The sequence below is a fragment of the Anser brachyrhynchus genome, assembly GCF_964034855.1.
Source record: "Anser brachyrhynchus genome assembly, chromosome: 6".
Classification (NCBI taxonomy): domain Eukaryota; kingdom Metazoa; phylum Chordata; class Aves; order Anseriformes; family Anatidae; genus Anser; species Anser brachyrhynchus.
This window is the reverse complement of record NC_137700.1, coordinates 11,936,406-11,963,494: the sequence shown is the minus strand read 5'-3', so window position 1 is coordinate 11,963,494 and position 27,089 is coordinate 11,936,406. Positions and strand designations below refer to the sequence as shown.

The 27,089-nt window shown below is 38.0% G+C and overlaps 1 protein-coding gene and 1 long non-coding RNA gene across 12 annotated transcripts in view; one reads left to right on the top strand and one right to left on the bottom strand.

Annotated features, from left to right (window-relative positions):
* RET (ret proto-oncogene) overlaps nucleotides 1-27,089 on the bottom strand; it is a 127,679-nt gene that overhangs the window by 39,043 nt on the left and 61,547 nt on the right. The window lies entirely within an intron of this gene.
* Nucleotides 6-26,966, top strand: LOC308197187. The gene is made up of 2 exons (XR_013952661.1): nucleotides 6-7,523; nucleotides 8,015-26,966. It is a non-coding gene; the product is annotated as an uncharacterized lncRNA (long non-coding RNA).

Here is a 27,089-nt window from a genome sequence, read left to right as displayed (position 1 = left end):
TGCAAAGGAAGGAACACAACAAGAGAGTTACTTGAAGTTAAAGGATTTTTGCACTGGCATTTTCGTAAGAGATGCATTTCCAAAGAATCGAAAGCATCGTTTTCTAAGGATTAAAGCAGCATTAAAAAATATGAGAAAAAGACAGATCCTCATCTGGTGTAAATCAGTCTAGTTTTGCTGCACTCAAGCCAGGGACATAAACTTCAGGTTTTTAGTGGTTATGTTCAAGTTACAAAGTCATCTACTTTTTCAAAGCAAAACTGCCTTGCTGTAAACATGGCCCAGCTTAAGCAGAACACTTAATGAAGCTCTGCTTGCCAGGTTTTACTTAAGTTCATATCTGTAGCTCTCATCTCTTCTTCCATTATCTCACAGATGATATTCAGAGAAGGAAAAAACCTCTGATGAAATCACACATGAAGTAAAAAAAACTGAACGCTTTTTCTGCTGAGAGAAAACACAGAAATGTATCAGTGGCTTTCAAACCTTTCCTCGGATTACATAAAACCTTTCTTACATGAAAGTCCTTTTCTGGCACCTTTCTAAACAGACCAGCATGATACTTTCCCCACGGAAAATAGGACTTGTTTAAAGAAAACTAACATGGGAATTATATATAAGTACTTAGATATTACCAATAGGAAAGCTCAGAACTGACTTGCCTGAACAGGGGAGGCAAGTATACACCTATTTGTAATACAATGAATGTGACTGACTGATTCTTCTTCCATTTTTTTCCTCTGTCACATTATAGACATTTGCATGTAGCAGGACCCAGCTGCCCTTGACGCCTATTTCTTCAGCTGGTATCATTTTACCAGATCACTTTGCAATGGCTTCTCCACCCCTTTCCTATGCCTCCGTTCCAACTGTACAGCTTGCAAAGCTGATGGCAGTAGAATGGGTGATACACATTGAGCGAACAGTCATTAAAAATAAGCATTAGAAGCACGGCATAAGCACGTTCTACTGAGGTGTCAGAAACACTAAAAAACCTGACAAAGCTCTGGATTGTGTAATGGTCATCAAACAGGACTACTCCAAATTCTTTAAAAAAAAAAAGAGCTCTGTTATGTTAAAAATAAGTAAGGTTGAGGTGAGATTTTTGGAAATATAAGAGACAGGCTAACAACTGTATCCACTGCAGCTGGCTGAAAGAGGGCTAGTATCTTCTTTGGTTGCACAGGCAGAACAATGATGGAATTAATCTCAAAGATTTCCCACCTGTATCTTCTGTACACAGTGATACTCATGTACACTGAAATACTGGACCTGTCACTCTTGTCCTTCATCCGCACTGACAGCCTGTACTTGCTCCCATACAACAGAACCCTTGCACTTTGCAGAATTTTGCAGCATCTAACATGATTTGATAAGGGGTAAGGCATATGAAAGGCTCACACATCTGCTGAACAAATGAAAATAATAACAATCTCCATATGGTACAAATACAAGACTATCTTAGCTAAAAATCAAGCCAGATACAAATGGAAATAATGGTAACACAGCAGTAAAATTGCGAATATAAAGCCAAAACATCTTCAAAACACCATCAGGCTATAGCACTTACTTATATTATTATTATCAGACCCATATAGTATTCTACTGAATGAAAAGGACCACAAACAAACTGCAAATGAGAGGCATCTAATTTCATTTGGAAATACCACAGAAACCACTCTACCTTGCAATGCTTCGTGACATCAGTATGCCTGGATGCAATTACCTCCATGTGATTTACAGGGCCCCATTCGTCATTCTACATATACTTTGCAGTATTTGAATAAAGTGGTAAAATGATGCAATAGATGAATTTGCTCCGAAGTAATTAATTCAAAGAAAAGCCAACAATAATTTTGTGAGAGTTTTAGAAAAGCAGTTTAACCAGTAACTCCTGAAGTCCCCTATCTGGAAGAAAACAATTACTTCTGATTCTGGCCCCATTACCACCTTTTTTTTTCAAGTTGGATTCCTGAACATTCTTAATATATTTCAAATCTCTTTCCAGTCTTGCTGTCTCTCTCGGTCTTTTTGGGTGCAGGAAAGGATGGGCAATCTGTACCACTAAAATTCCTAACAAACAGGTTCATTAATGAGCGGGATAAGGTGATACCCAAACAGCAAGCCCAGCCCCAGTCCAAATGAATAGATTTCCTTGAGGTATTTTCTATAAGATCGTGATTCTACAGTTATGAAAATAGGCTTATAAAGAATTAGCAACAAGATGAAGGAATTTTATTTCCTTATTTCTACAACTGAGGTGAACAATTCTAATGTGAGTGAGGAAGGTGTATCACAAACATCGCGTGGTGCAAGGACTAGCACTGTAGCAGAGGCAGAAAAGCATCTCCAATAAAAGGAATATATAGAAAGGAGAGTATATATAAGCAGTGTTGATCCATAAAGTGTGAAACAATACCAAAAAAAAGGAAAAACATTTGTAATTATTTCCCCACCTTAAAGGAGCGTGTTCATCTGTACAAGCACACAGATGAAGTAATCTTGACTGTCTGTCTATACACTAAATGTAGACTTAATAGCAGGTAAAGAGCCTTCACCAAGATGTGTGCACGCAGAGTCCTGCAACCACTGGTGCACATAATAGAGAATAGTTACACTGCAGCAAGCATTTGGATCACACCGAAGCTTTTGAAGTGAATCCCAGAAAAGACCCCACTCGCGTGGCTCTGGCTCTTCTCACAGAACCGTCTTGGAGCACCTGAACTTGATTCCTCCAGCCACATTCAGCCGCTGGAGCCGGATGAGAGCTGGTCCAACGTAAAAACCTCTGCAACATTGACAGTGTAAGCATCAGGTTGTTGGCACTGCTGGCTTTGCTCTTCAAATCTGGGTCTACACTACATGCCAGCGTGTACACAGTCATGTTTAACTTAAAGTACCTTAATAATTATTACAGAATTAAACGTCTAAAACTTTTTATGCAAGTACACCTCAGCATCCTGACTGCTTGGCATTTACAAAAAAAAAAAAAGAAAAAGAAAAGTATTTATGCTGCAGACTCCTTGAAATTCCTTGGTGTGTGTTCACAGGATCAGTCGTCTCCATTCTCAGAAAAACAGGGAAAAAATCCTGTAATATAAAAATCTGATTTCTCTGTAGGTAACAGAAATGCAAAGCAGTGCTTTGTATTTTGAAAAGAAAGGATTCTGTCATAAAATAATTTAAAATTTGCATCAGTAATGTAATTAATGTAAAGTAATTAATTTGACTTTTTTCATGAATATAAAAAAAACACTTTAAGAAACTTGCTGCCACCTTCCTAAGTAGAAACATGATTTTTTTTTTCTCCCTTATTCAAACCTAAAAGCTGAAGAAATGGAATTCTATCAGAAGTGTTAGTTTTTAGTACAGAGCACGTTTCTACATTCAGGACAAGACCTTAGGATAGCTTTAAGTGATGCCAGTGGATCTTAAATACTATCATGTTTTACTTTAAGAAAAGGTAATTCAAGTGAAAAGATTTTACAGCAATGTAGAAACTTAGATGTTTAAAAAAATAAAATAAGGAAGTTACAAATTCGATTTACCATGTTACTGTTATTGTATTCATCTAACGCTGCTGATCTTGAAATTACTGAGATATTGTAAAGTGGTTTGTGCCACCTTCTAATTCCATTTCAAGCACTGGAAGAGATGAGAGGTATGCGACAGACTGCCCAGGTCCCAACCACACTCTGCATATAAATTTTTGGGGGGTGATTTTGCAAGAGACTTTTGAAGCTGAAACGTAGCACCCACTTCTCTGAGTGGTGTTCATTCCCTGAAGATCTAGCAAGTTAAAACCAGATTCAATAAACTTGCCATCTGGTAAATACACTACAGGAGGAAGAAGTTCTGATCCTGGCCCCAGTACCTTGTGTCCTGAGAAGAAATCGATTCCGATGAATTTGTGCAAGCTTCCTATGGAAGCCAGATGGAATTTTTATTGAATCTGCCATTTAAACAAAGGTGAATTTAGATGGTTAAGCTCAAAACTGATGGTTAAAGTGCTTTTGCTTAGGAATTAAAAGCAGAGGAACATTTCACATCATAACCTTGAAATACACCATGGGAAGGTTTTGCTGTGTAACATATATGAGTAACATGTTATGTATAGGAGAGAGAATTATTGGAATATTTCGGCATGTCTGAATATTTTTGCTAACACAATGCTGCATCTGGCCTCTGTTCTGCAATCGGTGCAGAAAACATGGCAATCTCTGACAGATGAGCAATATAACATGATAATAGCGTATCAGTAACATACAGATGAGAAAAGTGATCGCGTTTAAGCGGATGTAATGCTGCTGACTAATAGCTCCTACAGGAAATAAATAGAGTTATGACAGCATTTTTGCAGTTCAAGGAGAGAAAGCAGATAAAAATGAGAGTGGAGAAATCTGATTATATATACTTTGAAGCCTTGATGTAAACAGAGCTTTTGAAATAAGGCAATTTTTCATGTAGCTTTTTTTCCAATCACAAATGATTAGGTCAATAATGTCTTTTTGGAAACAAATTGTGTTTGTTTATTTATTTTTTTTTGTACAAAGTCTGTTGAAGAAAGATTGCGTATTTTTAATTTTTTACGCCTCCCACTGTAGACTTAAGTAGCATAGGTAGACAACTCTTGATGAAAACTATGAACACTGAATATAGCAACGTTATACTATTATCAATCATGAGGAGGAAAAACAATTTTTTAGTCACAAAATGAGGAGGCATGAAGTTTTTTTATTAGTAAATAGAAGACTTCAGTTTGAAAGTCTCCCAAACAATGTTTGCAACCTTATTTCAAGGTAAAACTGCTAACCTTGGATAACATGTTTTGAAGTGAATTATCCCAGTTACAAGCTTTGCTCTGGGAAAGGACATACTTAGGCCACTGAAAAATCATCTCAAGTCCATGTGGATGCTTGTATGTTTTCTACTGAATGAAAACCTTCACAATCCCACAGTGTCTGCTGGATTAACAGACACTTAGAACTCAAGCACTAGTTTGTGTCCTTAAGAAAATATAATGAAAAAAGTAAATCAGCAAAGTGGAAATGGAATGAGGGTTGGTTTTCACTCACCAAGTAATAGACACCTATACAATCAGTGTCTTGACAAAGTTTGGTCAGAGATCCCCAGCATTTTGGAGGACAACATGACAATTTATTAAGAATGGAACAGACCTCATGCAATCAAAATCCCTCATCAAAAATTGACGTGCATGTCAAAAAAAAAGGTACGTTTCAACGTAATGATAGCCCTATCATTGTAACGTATAGGAGATAATGATGTAGATGAACATAGGAGTCTGCTGCTAATAATCCCTCATTTGCTGCACAGCATCAGATTTCAACAAGCAATTATCTGGCAAGGTTAGTTTTGTGTTCCTGAAATAATTACCTTTACTTTTGATGAGTAGCCATTATGTTCCATTACTAGTATTAATATACCCAATGTTTGATACATCAGAGAATGAGAGCAGCAATGCACTTGTATATTTTAAATTAAAGGATTCACCCACTTAACACCATTCCAACCCCTACAGAATTAAATAGTAAACTCACCCTTATAATCCAAAAAGTCAGTCATTTAGAAAAAAGCACTGTCACTGAATGGAAGGATAGTATGAAACAAAATGGGTAAAAACAACACTACGTGGACTACATACCCTGGGCAAGGTATTCAGGACACTATGTGCCATTTAACGGAGGCTGATCAATCCCACACAAATAAAAATGCTCCCGCCAGCATTTAGATGAATGGCTCTTCAGCCAGAGATGGTTTAACAGAGAGAACAATCTCCACCTTTATGCAGGGAATTGCTCCAACCTTTCCTCCGGTTCAGCAGCATGGTTTTAAATGAAGAACTCCTCACTGCACTATCCATCACTGCACTGGGACTCATTTAAAAGGTAATCACAGGAGAAGAACTATTTCCAATAGACTGGGCGACACATCACCAGAGGTAACTGCTCAGAGAAAATATTCACCAGGGCAAAACATAACAATGTTTTGTTAATAAATAGTAATAATAATTAATTTAAAAAAGCACCCTGAAAAGCTGTTGGAACACCTCTGAGAGGGACCAGCCAACAAGGAGCATCTCGGGAGCTCAGCTAACATCTGCAGCTCATGCCAGAACACGAGCTAACAGCTTCCTTTTTTAAGCCTTGGCAAAAGTCTCAGTGCCAGAAACTGAAGCACGTATGGAAGAGCTCAGTGCACACACTGCCCCTCGCTCGCCCATCTCCCCAGAGCCAGAAGGGGGCACAGCAGCACGGGGGGGAACGCATGCTGCTGCAAACCCTCCACGTGCCTGTGCAGCCAGGTGTCAGGGTGAGCTCCCTGACCCTGCCAGGTGTGCAGCCACCACCCAAAGGAGACTATTTTGCACAAATACAATTATTAAAGTATTTGCCTGGTATCATACAGAGAAGTACAGTCAAATTCTGCCCTTGCTTCACTGAGTTTGGGCTGCAGCGTTACTGCCCGCAGTATAAATCACAGCACATTCGAGAGTCACCAAAACAATGACAAATGGGATAACTGACAAACACCTAATTAACTAGCAAGCAATTAATGCAGCTCAGCAGCATGACGTTATTTTTAGGAATGTTATTTTAAGCTGATCATTACAGAAATTTTAACAGATGTGATGTGAACCAGTGAACACAGGAAACCGTTCTAAAGCGAAAATGAAATGAATTCCTGCTTTGTAAAGCTGCTCTTCCGGATCCTAGGTTAGAGTGGACTGGGTAAGGATTGCTGTAATGCTTCATGCACAATATTCTGAAAATATATTCAAATTTTACAGAGCTGTGTAATTGCTGTTTCACCTGTTGTGTGCATTTATTTGTAGCACAATTGCTACAGAAGAACAGAACAAATTTAAATGGCAGCAGTATCAGTGGAATACATGTGTTTTACAGAATACGACACCTCCAGAGGGAGCAGGTTCTTGCAAAGTGATGGCAAACAGAAACAGTACTTAACCAGAATATATTCCAGACCTGAAAAACTGGTCTGCTCTAAGCTAATTGCCTCTCGGGTGATTTTCCTCACCAGATTCCCATGATCATACTGAAAACAAACCTGGTTTTTGGACTGAAAACATAGAAATTACGTAGATAACAAATATCAGATAGAAAACCTCAGTTGACCACCTGTATTAACCTACCAGTAAGGAAAAATGAGAATTCTACAAGACATTAATAAGTTAAATCTGCCAAAAGCCAAGAGATCTATCTGACAAGAATGGTTTCTTACAACATCAGGTATTTTAAACATAAATTTTAAAAAGTCAGGACAAAAAAACTGACCCTAAATTTGTCAGAAAGAAAACTATTCCAACTGAATTTCTGAGAATTGTCAAGGTTTTGATTTTTTGCATTAATCCATGACTGACAAATGTGTATTTTTCACAAAGTAGGACTGTGACTCTCTAAAGTTCTACAAGTGCTCTCTAATGTCCACTTCAGACTGAGGTCAAACCCGTGCCTACACTCTCTTGTCAGAATCTACATTTCAAGGTAAGCTTTAGAAAGTCACTTTTCAGCTTTTATAAGAACCAAAAAAAAAAAAAAAAAAGCTTCTTTTCTCTTGCTTTCTTATGGTTTGTTATTATTTACTTTAGCAAGAAGGCATGTTTTTGATGCTGTGTTGATCTAAACACCAGTGACACTAAAACCATTCTTCACAGAAACAAACAGGCACAAAAAGCTTCTGTAAGAGGTTGCAGGGTTCTTGCAAATTCTTCAGATCCTGATTCTGTCACACCTCATTATTTATATGATTAAATAATAATGCTTTTTAAAATGTGGCTTAATTGCTTGAGAATAACTGGATATAATTTGGCTCAGTATGTGTATAAAGCTGAAATATAAGACAAGAAAACTGATGATTGTATTGCAGCACCAGTTATATTAATAAATGGTTAATAGAATTTATTTCCATCGGGATGCATTTACAAGGCAGTATAAAAAATGAAGATGACTTTCATTTTTATACCATTTCATTTCAGTTCTGTATGGGCACAATTTGTCTTGTTACATACATTTGGACATCCAATGACTTCTCTGTATTTTTCTTTGTCGACTAACCCTGAGTTCAAGAGCACTGCAGAGAAGATCTTACGAAGACTTCCCATGCTAAAAGCTACAAAACTTGGGGCTTTATTTGGCTTTGCTTACAGAAGGTGACAGGTAAAAATATTCACTTAATGCCTGTGAAGGTAGAGTGTATGTGCATACATACATAGATATATGTGTATCAAGATTATAATAAGATCCTAAAGAAAATGTTTGTTGGATTATGAATTTGTGAAAATATACACAAGTACACAGAGCTGTATTTTCAGCCACTTTTTTTTTTTTTTTTTTTTTAAAGTTGTTCAGCTAGGAAAATTTGCAGGACTACCTAGAGGTGTCTCAGTCCGTTAATATACACAGATGCAAAAGGAAGAAACAGTTGCACTACAATGTCCCTATAAAAGGCTTTCCATACAGCTCAGCAGTCATCCGCAGGATCATAAAGCTTACAACTGTAAACATAAAAGAAATATTGATCCACAAATCCATAATGTCAATACATTATTTCTTGTATTACCTGATCCTGAAGTAGCATCTAAGTGTCTAATAATTATACAAACAATAAAAGAAACAGGATTATCAATAGGTTCAAACCGTATCCCCATGCAAAAGCTATACAGCCTTTTCTAACTTGAAGATGGAAGGCTATTTTAAAATATTTTAAGAAATTATTTTTCTTTTTTTGCATGAAATAATGCAAATCAGTTCTGTAACTGAATAGCACCTTATTCGGTGTGAATCTCTGAAGGAAAAGGAACACTAAGAAGAGAAATTTTTTTTAAAAGACTGTCTCAATCTTGGGAGGTATACAAAGGTTTCCGGCATCAGAAACAAAGAGGCATCTCTACTGAGATTACTTCAAGTACTTCCTTAACACCGGAAACAATCTTGTACAACACTAACTACTGTTGTTTGTTTTTTGTTGTTGTCATTGCCTTAAAACCCATGTGTTGGAACAGTAATGGTTCTTAACTTACTCTCCCTAGAGCAGGAAGTGGCTAGAGCTAGTGGCCAAGCTAGCACCACTCAGGACATACAAATAAGAGATCTTACAAGCAATCAGAAGTTCTTCATTTTAAATGGTTCTCTCTTTTCTGTAGCACATAGATTTATTTATCTTGAGATTATCAAGAAGAAAGGCAAAACTGAGAGTAAGTGCTGCAATGCCATCACACTCTCAGCTCCATCAAAGACAGATTCTGCAAGCACCGATACGTGGGTCCACCATTTCTTTGCTTTTATCACTTTCAATGAACCCCAACAACCCAACACATCCCAGGTTCATTCATGGTGCTCATGTTTCTTGCACGTGGAATTATTCTACATCGTATTTTAAGAAATGCCAAGATAAGAAGGTAGACTCAGTCTGCTGTTTTATTTGCAGTTTTCAAAATAAAGAGCAATTTTCCTATTCACCCTCCATATGCACTCTCTAGTGAGTTCCAGAATGTGTTTATATATGACATATATGCGGAGGTTGTGATGCACGAGAAGCTAGAGAAGACCAGTGATGTATGGATCACTGTTCTGTGCTAAAAACGGGGCACAAGTTGTAAATCTCAACCATAAAATCCTTAATTAATAATGTAGTGACATACAAGTGCTCTAAACCGTTGTTATATTCCAATTAGCTTTCTCATATATTTGCTCCAAAAATGCTGAGCTCATATGCAGGGTAAATATTATAGCACTCATTTGGAGAACAATGTACTAAAAACTAAATACATTTAAACTGTGCAAAAAAATAGAAATAAATCGCAAGACAATCTCATCCATAGAAATTGTTCAGCATACTTGATAAGATGAAAGGATCATTGAGGATAAACCAAATAAGCTTAAATTAATTATTTTAGTCAGAATGACATCAGTATCGCAGTGCATTTCCTGCATTAAGGATTCAGATCACTGCTGCTTCTTTAATAAACACAAAAAATAGTAAATTTTCACAATCCCAAGTCATGAAAAAGAATGAAAAATAATAACTGTTGATTTATGACAAAGATTTGTATATGCACAAACTCCTGAGCTGCATTACCACTTTATCTCAAGTTTCCCCATTTCCTTTCCTCCAGCTGCACTTGATTCTGCATCATCAAAATGAATGCAAGCCTTCCTGTCAATTATAAATAGATGGAGTCAAGGCATCAGGGATCACTTTCTGACATTTCAGTGCAATTCAGCTGCTAATGACCACAAACACCTCCATTTCCTACTCCTAAGCATCTTCATAGGATAAGTACAGTCAAGCGAAATAAGTAAAAAGACTTCTCACAAATAGCTTTTTTAACTCATCACCACTCAATCACAACAATTAACAAGTGGTAACTTGACCAAATGGTAACAGTATGGCTTTGGGATAACTACATAATGCCTAACTCTTCTGGAGGGGATCAACAATGGTGGCTTCTCTACCTCAGCATTGGTAAAAAGGGGTCTGATTTTCAGAGAAAATGCATCACCTTCTTATTTTCTGAAAGGTGGATGAGTTTACTGCATCTTAATCAATTTTTACTTTGGATTCCCCACTGTTGCATTGGAAAAGCTATTTTCTGTATTTAGCACAGATGTGTAAAAATTATCCTGCTAGACCTTACACAGTGACATGGGAAATAGCTCTGCCTGAATTGTGTTTTATCCATATCTTATACCGCTAGCTTCCCCCGTTTTCTCCAATCCATGCAGTTCATGAAAGAAAGAGACAGCAGTATCATTACCTCCTTACAGTAGGAGGCAATCAATGAAAACTTTTGCTGCTGCTTGTTGAAAATTTGCCAGAAAAACGCTAATGACAGGAACGTGCCCCTCTCACAGGAAAGTGCTCTATTATTAAGAGCTGCTATTCTCTTTCCAAACACTCAAGGGAGCTATGAGCTTGCAATTCAATTTCTCAGTCCAGGAAGTGAAATATCAGTGTAACTGTTAGCTTTATTTATTTATTTATTTAAAGTTTTGTCATGAATTAACAGTCCATTTTGGTTTATATTGCTATATTTTAGGTGATCTTTGAAATGAAATGCAGGAGGTAAGATGTTGTCAATTTGCTACTTTTCAGTTTTAACTTAAATTATTTCCATCTGAGGAATATACATATGCTTCAAATTGAAATAATGACATAAAATAACGTTACAACACCATCTGCGCTTGACCTTTAATATTTTCTTAAGTGCACTACAGACCTGCTTCTAAAATAGAATTAAAAAGCTGTATTACACCTGCCAACATAAAAATAGAAATAAAATAAAAAAGACAAGAAAACATCCTATCCCGGCTGTGAACATCACTGCTTAATAAAACAGAAGAACTTTTCCTCTGGGGACTTTTAATCATGACCGCACAGTAGCTAGTCATTATGCTCTTGTCTTAAAGCATAAGTGTTGTCAGCAAAATAGCAGAAATTGTATTGACAAGGCTTGGAAACAGGCTGACATAACACTAATGATAAGCATTTGACAATGACAGGTTTTTTTAGACAGCTCTTATCAACTAGCTTTAAGACAGAAATGAATTACTTCGTATTTCTGACAAGTTATAGGAATGAACCAGAGAAGTCTAAAAGAAATCAAGAATGATATTCAGCTGTAGAAGAAAGTGCCTCTAACTTTCCAAATCCACAGTACATTCTCATACCCTGGTACTCAGTTTACTTTTACAGAGCAGTGAACCTGGAGTATCAGAGGTCTTTATTAGAGTTCACAAAAGCTTTGTTTTCCTATAAGTGAACTTTTGGGCCTTAGCCCAGACCTTTTCTGCTGGGCATGCCAAACTAGCACACATTGCCAAGCAACCACAGACACTATACATCCCACCTTTATTTATTAAAGACTGATTTTGCTTATTTCATGGGTATCTCAATATAGGCGTTTAAAGTTTTTACTATAAAATTAAATCCTTGCCCCACACTTATATCCTTCACTGTTAGAACAAGAGATGGCAATTCCTTTATCATACAGTCAGTTTTGGTACAGGTTTCACTACCAAGAAAGAAGCAACATTATTGTTGGGAAACTTCTGATCACTTACTGTCTTTAATCATTAACAATGTCTACTACATACAGGTCTGAACTGAGTCCAGGGTTGTACTGATGCACACAGATAGCCCTTCATATTGACATTTATTCTGAACTATGTGTAAGACTACCAGAATAGGCACTCTGGTCACACGTTTTCACTGTAAAAGCCAAGTGTAAGTGACAGTCCCAGAGCTGAAGAAAGTACTGCAGTAGTTCACTGACTAGCCCCTGGGTAACCCCACACAAAAATAATATTTTTGATAGATTTTTCTCAAACGGTGAAATCAATGCTTTCTCTCCATTTTTTCTGCTCTTTTTACAAGCTGAAAAAACCTCCAATGGCATCTCAAGACACAAAGAAATACTCAAGTCTCATTTCAGCATGGTATTTCCATGCCCAATGTATCACGGCGTTTAGATTTTTCAACTCCTTTGCAAAGGTGCTTACTGCACCATTTCATCTAGAGCTCACATTTTTAATTTAAGCGTCAGCACAAGATCTCATTTCCTGTGCTTCCCCTTTTCCCCTGTCAAGGCAGTAACATTCACAGGCTAAAGGACTACAATAAATAACAAAAATAGAAGTTCAGACTTCAACTGAATACCACAGAAATATAAATTCGAACACGCATGTTGAGTCTGCTCAGAAACTTTTATCTGTGCCTTAAAAGAAAGGACACAAACACCTGAGCATGAACAAACAAACAGGGTTTTACATGATAGCTAAGACTCAAGTACTTGGACTTTTCCATGAATGCTTTCCGTGAAATAGAGTTTCCCTGCAGCAAGAATGAATGGCTGGCTGGCTTGATGCTTTTTTCTCTGAGAATAAGTGTGTAGTTGTAGGAGCCTAACACAGTATAAGCAAGAGTAAGTCAGACATAACTAAGAAAAGTAAGAATATACCTTATCATTAATAGTTACTATTAAACTTCACGCCAAAAAGAGATCATAAAATACAAAGATTTGTAACTCAAATTTCTGTCTATGCTACAACTACCAATAAAATACTTGCATTAGGCTGTACTCCTCCTTTCGTAAGCCTTCTCTGCTGACAGGATCAGGACTCAAGACTGAAGCTAAACTTTCCTAGAATTTGCAAAGTCAGCGTGACAGAAAGAAAGGAAATCAGGAAAAAAAACTTACTGGACTAAACTCCCAGGATTCTCATGCTACACTGGATTAAAAAAATACTGGAGAAAGAAATTTCAAATAAAAGTTCTTATTTGCAGATAAAATTAAAAAAAAAAAAAGGAAGGAAGGAAGGGAAGAAGAAGGAAATACAAAATAATCTCTGCAATGTAATGAAATGTCCAAAACAAAATGTTACCTCTATCTTTGTACTCAGAATGTGAGCTGAATTCCAGAGATAATTCTTACGGGAAGAAAAAAAACAAGTGACCTAATGTTTGGTAACCCAAGCCTTACTGAAAATTGTGCATGTGGTTCACAACACAATTCAAAACCATTTGGTTTCTGGTACAAAGGAACTGTCTGTGAATTGATACCCTCATGACACTGGTCCATATCCTCTGGAAGTACTCATTGTAGGTCTACCTCCAAACATTTCAGCACATCAGTTCCATTTAATGCTGCAAAAACAACTGAGGGAAGCAATTTATACAAAGGCTATCTGATCTGTTCCAAAGGTGTCTTCCCCACTAACAAGTATCATTTTGAGTGATAACATCACATATACATCATGTTTATATTATCTAAAAAATAAAATATGAAGAGCACTGAAAGCACCCAGCCTGCAGCTCCATCTCCTTTAATGCAAACACAATATACCACCCCTACTGAGAGCATGGCATTCCACTTGCATTTCATACTTGCTTATAAAACTGGGTGCTTCAAAAGGAAAACAATTAATGGCCATCAGATGCTTAGTTACATGGATTATAGGTAGCACTGAACTGAGAACGGAAACAATATATAAGGAGTAGACCTGCTATTTGCCAATGCTTTTGACTTATTTTCAAGCCTACCATCTCATTCATCTTTCTGGAAGAAGGGAACCTTGAAAAACCACAGACTGACAACTATGTCTCATTAAAGGGTGCACAGTGTGCTCAGAAGTTTCCTTAAACACTTCAAGCTCTAAGGGTCATGTGTTTTTCATCAGTCCTCTTGGGTCTTAGATTGGAAATAGTTTGAGAAGAGCTGTGTAGAAGGTACGTGCTAGCTGACTAGGAGATAATAGTTGGCATTGCTGCGCCAAGCCTCTTCAAATTTCATAAAGGAGTACCAGGGCGTTGAGCACTGCAGCTCTTCTCCTCAAAGACCACAGGTTAAACGCATGACTGACTTCATGCTTCAGTGCTGAAACTGTACCACAGCATAGACTCAAATCGACTGACACGCAGACAGAACTTACAAAAATACCTATTTTTAATACAATTACTGGCCTCATCCAAAGTTGCTGAGGTCAAGAACCCTAGAGACTTCACTAGGTTTGAGACTCGAGGCAACACCATGCAACTGCTCACTGATAGGATAACACAACAAATTTTAGCATATCTGCAAAATGTGAGAGTATGGGTGACACCTGAGGAGAAAAAAAGACATATGCTTGGAGATTGTTGCAAAAACATGTTTAGTCAAAAAGAATGCAGAACTGTTATGTTTTAAGAACTTCTACTAAGGAAAACGTATTTAAATGTCTCAGCTTCTACTCCCTGGGTAATGAAATGTGTTGTTTTAAACTTATTTGTCCAGAATTTAGGTTCAAAATTGTATTTGGACTATTAGCGCTATTCTAAGAGTTTAACAAGTTTAATGTGTTTCTCTGTAGCTATAAGCCAGTAATGTTTGGTTATTAAGGATGGACAATATTCCTTCTTAAACCAAAATTAATGTAGCAAATCGATTATAATTCTTCAATGATCCCTATCCATTTGAATGAACACTGCTTTACCAAAAGGCCCAGTGGAGTCACTCAGTCTACACATCATTAAAAAGGACTTCATGGACCTACCCAACTCAAAGGTCTTTGGCTGACCTGATTTTGCCAAAATACTACTTTTAACAAAGATCACAATGCTTTGAGTCTCAAAATGAGAATGCTTGGTTACTTATATTTTATTTTGTATTGTACTTTATATATTTGATTGGCAAACCTCAGAAAGGATCTCGCATGTTGCTGCAGTGATGATCAACAATGTAATTTTAAAATTAGATTTATTCATTATGGGTTTAATTCACTTTTCTCTGAATAAAGCCAGAGTAAATCAACTTATACAGCTGTGTGAGCAAAATATAACTCTCTTCTGGAGCAACAGAGAGGGAGTAGAGTTGTACAGCAGACCTCCACGGTCAAGAAGAGAGCACGGATGACCTCCATGGCCATACAGCTCTGATCCAGAATGAAATGGCTTCCTCACCTGCAGCCTATTTTTGTTTCTTCAGCATCACCCAAATCTTGGCAGATTGGTTTATTTTTGAGACACCTTGTCCATCTCTAAGACATATCCAGTTATCAGTATCTTTTCCGCTATAAAGGAAAAGTATTCTCTTATATATTTTTTCAAAAAACAGTCCCTGTTACTCAGGATAATCTCTTTTACATTAAGCCCTAAAGAATGCTAGCCAAAAGACATTTTGCTCACACGGAGACATAATAACAGTCACAATATTATGTCCTAGATGTTACTTTTGATTCAAGAAAGTTCAGAAAGTTAGATTCTGGTGAAAGACAACCTTCCTAGAAATGTTTCGTTTCACAAAATGAGAACCATCTGCCAAAGACACAGGATTATGTTAAAAGAGTAAAAGTAGCAACTTTTTCATGCAGCTATGGATTTGCTATCAATACATGCAAACATATATAAACAAAATCCACACTTAGTAAACATGTAATACAAACAGCACTATGTAGATCTTAATTAGAATCAGAAACATTTTTTTAAATTGCTTCTTTAAATTGCAATCATGTTTCTTCTGGAGCAATTTGGATTAAACCTGTCTCTTCAAGTATGCAGAATACCCTGTTTTCTAAAGCAATTAATTTACCCTGGAAAGTTCATAAGTGAAGCTGCTAGCTAACACTCAACACATCAATCATTACAGAGACCAAAGTCTAGTACATGGAAACAAAACAAGGGCAAGATTAATACTACTCATATTTCTATTCTGATTTAAACAATTTACATCAATTTCACGTTGGTCAGCCACAGGCTAGAGCGTGTAGTAGTAATACATGCTCATTCATGAACATGAATTCACATCTGGGAAAATCAAACAGAAGTAGTAGTACAAATACACACAGACTTTGAACTCTAATCTTTTAGCTACAGTCAGGAAACATTTAGCACACGTGCTGGGATATTGTTTTGAAGAGAGAATATTCATTTAATGAGTACAGATTTTATGTACAAACACATGACTACATCCAGTGGACCTAATAAAATTGCAGTTAGCCTTCCCTGTGTTAACTTTACGAAGTCTTATTTTCCCTGTAGTTTCACTCCCCTTCTAACCTCCTGTGCAGCTTTATATCCTAAGTTTTCTTTGAATTGTCACAAGACTGCCACCGGTAGCGTTCCAGAGCTCAGGCAAAGCAGAAAACCGTCTCTTGCCATCCGAATTCAGCTTCCAGTTATCAACATACAGAAGTGAGTGAAACTGGATTGTTTCCTAAAATAATGCACTACAATGAATTTTCCAGTCCTGGAAACATGGTTCTTGTGGCTAAACATAAGCAAAGGAGGGGCTCCCTTGAAGTGAAGGAAGTTGCCCATATGCACTGTATTAAGCTTGTGCCTCAAGGCTCTGGGATCTCCGTGCCCCAGACCTTTGCCTTTATTGGCAATACCAGCAAAAGTAGTTCTCAACCGAAGTTCATCTCACCACTGCCTCTGCTGTGCCAATGCATTGCAGAACCATGCCCTGGCTGCAGGAGCCAGCTGGGTTTCAGTCAACTCCGCCCAGAGGAAAAGTTGTACGGAATACCCAGCCCTGCAGCTCCTAGCCCTGAACAAAGGCCATCCAGTGCAAGGAGCTGCCACAGTCATGGAGACAGAGAGCCTGGGTGAATTTGACAAGCAGCACAACTGCAACGGGTCCAGTGACTAATTTGTGCTCTGCAGCAGATGAAACCCCAATGGCGAGAGTGGTTGCTCATCCTTCTCTCAGACAGAGGTTGCCAGCCAAAGCTAAGAAAATTTAATCGTTCTTTAAAAGCTACTGCTTACAACCCAGGCTATTATGATAAACCAAAATACCCTGAGTTGAAAATGGTCGTGGTTCAAAGGTTGTCTGGATGATTTTCACTTGTCCTTGGTGCCACACATCCCACATGAGAGGAAGGACCGCAGCTGGGGGAGGCAGGAGCAGCCCAGCAGAGCATGGCCAGCCATGAGTTAAAGCCTGGAGGCTTCATGAGACCCAGCTCCCTGGATCTGGACAGGGCTTCACCACAACAGCAACCAAGGGACATCTCACTGGCACAACTGGCAGACTGGCAGGATTTATGAGTTGTTTGGAAGATATATGTTACTTGTTCATCCACGTGAAAAACATATGCCAAGGTCTTTTAATGAGGACTAAATGCAATGTCTGATAAGAGAACAAATTGCTGTATTCCCTCTTCAAAGATAATCCAGACAGGTTGTCAAGCATAGCCTAGGTCAATAGCATGTATTTCTATAAGATTTTTCAGAAAACCAAGGAGAAGAACACAGCAAAACCCCTGTGAAAGAGCTGATGGCTCTTGTATTTTGACATGACTGTACTCTGGCTTCAGGATGATAAACTTTCTCACACATTTGATTGATGTAACTAGCTTAACTGATTAATCACTTTGCCTCCTAGCAGTTCCTTCCTGCTTATATCCAAGGAAACAGTCAATTAGGACTATAATTAATTCTTCCTCTCATGATGGGGTAAATTTGGAAGCTTGTGACCACATGAATGCAGGCAGTGCAGCTGGTTAATCTGCAACCCTGAGCCTCATGCTCCTAATGAGCAAACTACAGCTCTTGTACTTCAAACAGCAGACAAAATACCCGAGTCCTCTACAGGCTGTTTGGATACTTCCAAAATAACATGTGGAGGAAATACAACATTTAATCAGGCAGTTACACTGGAAAACTACGAATGTGCTTTTATGTCAAAGATGCATTAATGGATAGCTCAATAGAAACCATCAGAAACTGCAAGACAAAAAACACTGAAAACTAGTGAAATTGCTTGAACGAAACCAACTACCAAGTGCACATGGCTAGAGAAATAGGATTAAAAGGTTTAGCACAAAGATAACAATGGAAAGCTTTATCCCAGATATACTGTAGTTTCTTCACCATATTTTGAAAATCTAAACTAGCTGTTTTTGCAAAATAAACTACACCACAACAACAGACATTGGAAAGCAAAAATTCACCCAAGGAACCTGCAGCCACAAGCTGTTCAAAACTCAAGCTATAGAGCTAACACAAGCCCTTCTGACCTTAAAGTGGATGTATTCAACAAGCATCTAAGGAAGAATTCAGAGACTATTTTAGTACTTCGACTGCACTCTTATAATTTCCAGTGATTTATCTGCATTACAGGAGTTTCTAGAAGATGTCAATCCAATAACATTGACTCTGCAAAATATAGAGACCAATTCCTCCAAGCTGTCATAAGGTTGGAGATTATTTGGTTCTTCAATTCTTCACTATTTTTGTGAAGTGGTTTTTGAAAACACGTTTTACACATCTAAAAACAATTCTGGCTGGTCACATCACGTGAAATTCATATGACTTCAAATGTTTTAATGTATTTTTAATGCATTTTTGCATTGAGCATGATTTGTCACATAAATCTGCTGAAGGCGAGAGACGTCGGCAGATTAGCAAACTAGTGGGAATAAACTTCTGAAATTATGAGTGAGCTAAAAAACGATGCCTTAATTACATTTTTTTGGAATAAGCAGAGGTTCCATAAATACAAATTTACCCTCAGAGTAACAGATCTGGATCAGACTTCAGACTGAGGGGTTTGGTTTCCTGCCCAGATCAGCTGCAGAGCAATTTCATGAAATTACCACAATTCAAGAGAGAAAAATGACAAAATCTTAACCCCTATTTCACTTCAGCCTTTTTTTTTTTTTTAAAGGCAGAATTTACATAGTTTAATTCGGGTCTGTACTTCACTCCTTGGAACATTCCAAATGGAAATATCATCAACATAATCCAAGTCAGCCTTACCTCCAGGCACTCAGCTCCCCACTCCCCTCCTCCTCCTTTTTCTTTTAATCCCAGTGAAAGGAAAAATTGCTAACAAACATGTTAAGTAACATACCAGTTCCGTATCGCTCATCATTATTTACACGGAAACACCAAATGGGTACTTAAAATAATGATAATAGTGAGTTGGTAATTTGATCACAGATTCCAGATGATTTCCAATGTTTAAGGCATTAGCCACAATAAAGTTTGATTTATTATTACATTTTCCCTATTTATTCTCCCATGAATGGAATAAAACCTGTGTCACAAAGGAGCAGCTAAGACAATAACCTTTTATTACCCTGCATATGTATGAACATGTGCACCAAGGAAAGCAGTGGATGTACTTTTAATTAAAATTCAAAATATTTATTTTCGATCAAATAATATTTTAAATAACCACTCTGGAAAAAAAAGTCAAGTTAACTTCATGCCAATTTTTTTTTTTCAAATAACCAAACAGATGTCCCAATGAAATTTGCCATTATTCTTTCCAGGAGGACAGCAGCCATGATTTTTCCAATAACTTTAACAGAGTTCATTCCAATTCTGCTTTCCTGGACAATGTACTAGGAAAAAATGGGAAATTGCTTTCCTGAACATTTCTTACGCGGAAAATACCATTAAACCAATTCTCATTGATACTACAACAACAGATTGAGCAGGCAAATGCCATATTCTCTGTTACTCTATGTATTTGTTCGTTACTTTTCTTAAAACTCTTAGGTTATTGCAATTAGTAGCATATCATACAAAAGATACTGCTGTATAGTTAGGTGGCCACAAATACACAAAACTTATTATGCCTCCATAGAACAGTGTCTCTGTCTACTCAGTACATACTACTTCAGTATAATTATTCCCTAAGTTTTCTATCATCAATGTTTTTTGTCTGTATTTTCCTATACATTCTGAAAAACATTATGGAAAACATACTGCTGAACTCTTCCTCTTTTTTAAGTTCTTATTTCTGAACTAAATCTGTAATGAATGTAAATACAGTATTTCCAACTCCTTCGGGTAAGAACAACTACTACAGCTGTTTACAAAATCAGGGAGTGAATGACGAAAACAACAAAAAAACAGTGAAAATTGAGGAACATGATATTTTGTTGCTACCTGTTGAATATTAGTAATAGGAAACATAGCCAAAGTAAATTAATAATTAGATTTTTGTCAGGACAACATGTGAAGTGCACTGATGACATTCTAGTATCAACCTAAACACCTTAGAAAACGAATGTATTCTGCTAGCACATGGCTGACACGGATATAGACTGGGAGCCTAGCAATCGATCCCTGATTTTATCAGTGCTTAGAAATAAAGTCTACCTCCTGTCAGGAAATCATGCAAACAGGAAGTCCAAGGCACTGATCACTGTTCCAAGTCACTGATCTAACAGGGACAGCTTCAATAGCTTGGGAAGCAAATCCTGGACTGGGAGCTCTAACAACTGCTTGGAAAAACTTAGTGGCCTCCAGGATCACCTAGCACTGCCAGCTAGATGGCTTGATTTTCCTTTGGTTGCAGACATTGTCAGCTGGTTGAAAAAGAAAAAAAAGAAAAAAAAGCAAATCTGAGCTTAAACGCACACCCCCAAGAGTCCCCTGTAAGTATTTAGTATGGTACTTCTGCTCTCAAAGAAGGAACATTCATTTAAAGATATCTTGAAGACTTCTGAAAAAATCTATTTCCCCTTTGGGTCTGGCAAGTATTTGATGGAGTATTGCCACTCTGGTGGCCAAGATACCCTCCCACAATCACTCTCCAACATCTCCTAGTCCACATTTCCTCCTGCCCAAACCACAACAGCATAAAGTGATAAATCATTTTCATGCCAGTTGGCTGACTTCTCCTACGGTTTAGTATCAGATCAACAGTAAGAAAATAAGCAGTCATGTTCATTTATGTAGTCACATTTGTTTGGTACTGTAAACAAAGTTGTAAATTCCCCAGCATACTTCTTGCAATCCTTTTCACAGTACTTACACTCTATTTTCTAACATCTGATTTAGAACAAAAGCAAGCATTTCAAGCACTAGGCTGATAAATATTTACTTGCCCAATCAGAAAAGCACAGGATAGTGAACGTACAGTTTTACAACAGCTGTAAGGTATTCTAAAATGAAAGAGGTTTCTGCCTTGCAAAAGGTTTTAATTTAATAACAAACACAAATTACATGGTGTGGTTTCCATATGGATCACTCTTACTAAGTTCTTAGAAATATAAATGTGAATCCCCTCCTTACAGAATCCCACCCCTTCACTGCACTATTAAATGGTCTCACCATGTTTTACTGTATTTAGCCCCACTTCTGCCTGGAGTTTTCAAGAACCTTATCCCCATATTACACCTGGAGAACTGGGACATACAGGTTAAGGACTATCTAAATGGGTTTTGCTATAAAAACTACATCCAGCAGGTAAAATCTCTAACAGATGCCTGCAGTACAGACCTAATCCATCAACAAACTGTGCCTTTAAGGATATAATTTCCTTTGCAAAGAAGAACTGGAAGCAGTAAGGGGGTTATGATCCAAATACAAGTTCCTCTCTAAGAGTGCTTTGCATTGACAGTCCTAATACAGTGCATACCAGAGGACCTAGGGGACTTAACCAAAACCACACACCCTGCTTTGTCACAGGCACCTCATTTAACTGAGGTCTAATAAATAATAGATTAAAGCCCTGGCCATGATACCGTATTTTCTCTTGCTGTGATTCTTGTAAAATTGTACAATAAGAATTAAAAAAAAAAAAAACTCTATGAAAGTATATACAAAGATAGTATTAATAAAAGGCATTAGAGCAGGACTTTGCTTAGACGATAGCTGCTAATGGCCAGGGCATGCTCCTCAGGGAGCACCGTGAGCATCTCCTGAGCGAGTGGAGGAGATGCGAGTGCCTTGCCCCTACATGGCATCTGAAAACAACCCGGGCTCTGTGGGGTCCCATGGCTGCTTTGGGCTAAGCGACCGGAAACCAGGGCTGCAGCAGGGGATGGCCAAAGACAAAGACCACAGGGCAAACTGCACAGTCCCCTGCTGCGTGATGAGCATCATCCACTGCTGGCTTAAATTTCACAGATTAAGGCAGTGCAACAGCGGTATTACTGAAGTGGTTTTGAGTCATGCTCTTAGGTGTTCCTGAGTTCCAAGATTTTTTGGTACTTTTCCACCAAAATAAGAAGGGTCTGATAGGAAGTGATCATCACAAACATCAGCAGCTGCTATGCATAGATGGTACTGATACGGAGACAGCTGGGTACACATTTCTGCGGTCATTTCCTTGATGAATAGAGTGCACTGTTGCAAATAGAAATGACATTGTGAGCCTTTCTGGAAACACTATAGGTTCAATCCTGATTTGAATGACTGAGACTTGTCTTTGAGACAGAACGACTCCAAAATCTGTCAATCCTTCTCCTATTGGCATTCCACTCCTAGGAAGGCAGTGGCTTTCACCAGCAGCTCTTCAAACCTATAAGACACGCATCTGACTCTGCAGAAGGTCACAAATAACACGTCACTTAAGCGTACAGGGAACAGAGGTTTTTAAAGGAGTATCTGTTCAGCCAGCTAGGTCCTTTCTCCAGCAGGAGCCAGAAAAACACGTCCTGAGCCCTCTGGGAAAACTGAACTGCTAAGTGTTCTGGGCAGGCAATCCAGGACAGTTGGCAAAACAGCATGTGAGTGAAAGAGGAAATCTCAAAGGCTAAAAGGGAAAGGGGCAAAATGTGAGCATGCTGTAGTCCGCTCCTAAAATGGCTTTACCAAAGGGGAAGTTAATGGGTCTTCCCCTCATCTACAGGATGCATTCTCTCCCCCCATAAGCTATCATTTAAAGAATCAGCTAGTACTAAGCAAACATGCTATTAGCTGTTGATATTTAATAACATAGGAACAGAAGCCACAGTCCTGTACATACCAGGCCTCCTGATTAAGGGGAGCACTGTAACTAACAGTGCCTTTGGCATTTTGACAGTTTCAGGAGGTTAGTGCAAATTTCTGACAGGATATGCACGTCAGTGCTTGACTGAATCACCAACCAACCCTTCTGAACAACAACAAAAAAAATTATAATAGTCTTGTAGTTTCAGAAATATCAGCAAAATTATCAAGTTTGCTCACAAGGTAGTGCTTCTGACCTTTAGATAAGGGAGAGTGGGACAGCAGCTTCAAGTCTTGGACAGTTGAATTTCTCCATTGTACCAGCAAAATGAATATTCAATAATAGACATACTGGTGACCCAGTCAAAAAACACCCAAAATAACCAAAACCCCAGTACCCCTGGCACAAAGAGGACAATTCTCAATAACATGGAGCTGATGAAGAGAAACTCAAGAGTCCCTTCTAAATTCAAACAACCTAGGTCAGTAAACAGAAAAGGCTCAGAGCAAGGACAGAGCAATTTCTTTCTGTAGAAACCACATTTATGCTCTGTGCCACATTCTGAATACTAAAATCAGTTACGGAGGTCTCAGCCCTCAGAAAACAAATCAAAATGAAAAACAAAACAAACACACACAACCCTGCAAAACCATTTCCACAAAAGCAACAATCCAAGCTATAAAAATCTGAAGATACCACCTACATTAACCAACTACAAGCTTTTAAGTGTTGTTAAAACACAAGGGCAGAGATGCAAGGAAATACATGAGCAAATGCAAAAGCAAGACAAACACACAAAAATAGTTTTCCAAGCTTCCCTCTAAAGAGATGAATTAGACCATGGAACATCCTCATTGCATGGAACAGGGTGAACCAAGTTGGAGGCAACGCTGGAAATGCATACAGCAGAGGAACTTTGAAACCAGATTCTTCCAAAGGTTCTATCCATCTTTAACACTTCTTATTATTCTACAACTAGAAGGTCTTATACAAGTGTTACACAATCATATAGTTCCCACATTTCCACTGAAACACGGATAGGATATTTGTCACTGCAAAGCTGCTTCTAGCAGGCAAGCTACAGTAGCTCAAAGCAACAAGATAAACCAGGCAGATGTCAGAGCTCTCCTGCTGAGTGCTTTAGTCTGAGCACTCAGTTTAGCAACATGAAGATGTTTTTGCTGGCTGCAAGAGGACTTCAAATGGCTTGTCTACAGAAATTACTTTAGAGGAATATTACACATGACATCATCCAACTACATTAAGTCAGTTCAATTACTGCTAATCAACTTAGAATATATCTGTGTAGTTATTTTTAGAGGTTTTACAGAGGTTTATTAGGAGAACATATTCTAGCACTCCCTTTATTAAGATGCCATGATGTTCAACTGTTTTGAAATAGGACAATTTGATTTTGTATGTCTTTTGTGTAACATTGAGATTTCTCAACAGTTTTAACTTTTCTTACATTCCGCAGGATTAGTTACTTCTGAGGACAAATGTCCATTGATTAACAATGAAAACATGCTGGTTGCAGAGAATTTAATTAGAGGACAGACTACAGATTGCCAGGTCTAACTATCCAGGAATTTGCTTCTCCCTTTTCATTTGAAGCTCAAGGAAAACAGTGAAAATCCTGACAACACTCAAAGCAGTAACGTTTTTTGTTTACAACACTCACAATAACATATGGTGTGTAAAGTACAGTAAAGTTCCCAATAAACACACTGACATAGACAGTTTTACATTTTGACACTGGATGCTGCTGGGATACAGGACCACGGGTATATTTGACTGAACAGAAGCTTAAAGTTTTCTTTTGTGACTTGCAGGCGGAGCAGCTCCCAGGTCTAGAGCAAGGCACAAAGCCCAGTCCTTGTGCACTGCCACAGCTAAGGACAGCCAAGCTCCTTCCCCGCAGTCAGCGTGCCGTACTGCGGTGTCAGTACTGCAGCTGCACAGGGCTCTGTGCACCCCTGAGGGTACTGCGGTGAGTGCAGCTGTGCATGCAGCCTCGGCAGAACAGATCCCACACTATTTGCTAATGTGCAAAAGACAGCCAGCATCACATCAGCATGGCAGATAGCGTACCATACAAACACTGAATAAGAAAACTTTTCTAATTATTATGGGAGCGGGAAAGGGGAAACCTTTTCCAACCTCTTTAGTTTTCACTCTCATTCTCTTTAGAGGAAATAAATTTAAAAGTTATTTTCTGCCTACCTATTCCACACGGACCTTGTCTTACCTCTCATGCCATAATAAATCAGGAGTGAATCCACAAAAATAATATTAAGCCAACATTAGCGGGGTGAAGGTAAGTTAAAGAGAAAGCAAAAAAAAAAAAAAAAAAGACACCTTCCCACTCCACTTCCATGCTCTTTTGAGGCTAGGTTTTATTACTTGACCAACATTTTTTAAGGGTCTGTTTTGCTTTCTATACACATGTAACTCCCATTACTGTCAGTGGAAATTATGTATGCACATCAGTAGCAAAACAGACTGCAGGATATTTAGCTCTCTAAGGTATCCATGTCCCCGTTACAGTCATATTTCAGGAGAAAAGCCAACAAACGTATTTGGAATTCTGCCTTTAAACAAACACTATTTTACAACAGACATAAATACAAGTACTGATTCTTCTAAATGGAAGTAATACCCAAGAGAGTTCTAGTTAAACCAATGAAAGAGTGAATTGACAGCATTTATCTTTCTCCACTATTCCCAATGTTTCAGTTTCACATGATAAAAGCGATGAGAAATATCAGGGAAGAGAAACAAAGACGTGATTTTCCAATAAACTGTATGCTGAAATGGTAAAAAAATTTACAGCAGTGCCTGAAAATAGCAAACAAGGCAATTGTGATATTTAGTTACTAGAACTAAGAGTCTTTATTTACTATGTTCAGTGCATTTCCATTCGCATACCACAAAGAGCTTTTACGATATTAGATCTCTATCTCCATACAATAGGGGAAGAAACAAAGGGTGAAACAGTAGAGATTTGACCAACAACTGAAACGACAAGGAAACCGTGTTTCCTAACTCCTCATCTGACATCCATTCCACTGTAACATTTCTTGACTAGTCACTCTGATGCCAGCTCAGCAACCACAATCCCATCATGTAGGTTACTCTTTTCCACATAAGAAATCCCAACATGCAAAAGCTCCCAACTCTGACAATAACCTGTTCTTTCAAGTTCTTGTTATTTTTCACTGCATGAACAAGTCTCTTCATCTCTCCTCATATACCTACACTGTTTTCATTCTAAAGCATCTATATTCACATGGCTCTTAAGTGTTCTTATACTTCCAAGCCTAACAGCAAAAAATGCACGTTGGCAGCATCATATTCATCACTGATATTCATCAACATATTCATGCCTTAAAATCAGAGGAAAGCACTTGATTTCCAGTAAGAGCATGTCTTTTCATTCCACCACTAATCATCTGACACCACAGTGTTTTCCCCTAAACTACATTTATTTTTTTCATTAAGAAATTAAACCTAATTATGAATGTAGGGCTATAAACTACAGTGTCTTTGGGCACAGGCACTTGTCCTGCCAGCTTGCTTACCATGTGATTACATGAGCAATCGTGGTTTCTAAAACTCTTTATTTCCTCAATGAACTTACTGCACTCCACAAGCCAAACGAAATTCTGACAGGGTCTCAAAACCAACACAAAAGGTGAGATTGAGCTAATGGGAGTTTTGCAGCTAAAATCTACAAAGCTTGATCCTATCCAAAGTTATTTCACTTCAATCACAAGGGGAAAATTCATAATAGACCTTAAGCTCCCTTTGAACACCTCTGTTTGAAAAAACAGACCCGCATTAGCAGTGTATTAGAAGTTACAAACGCTAGTCTAGACATTACAGCTATAGCCTCCTT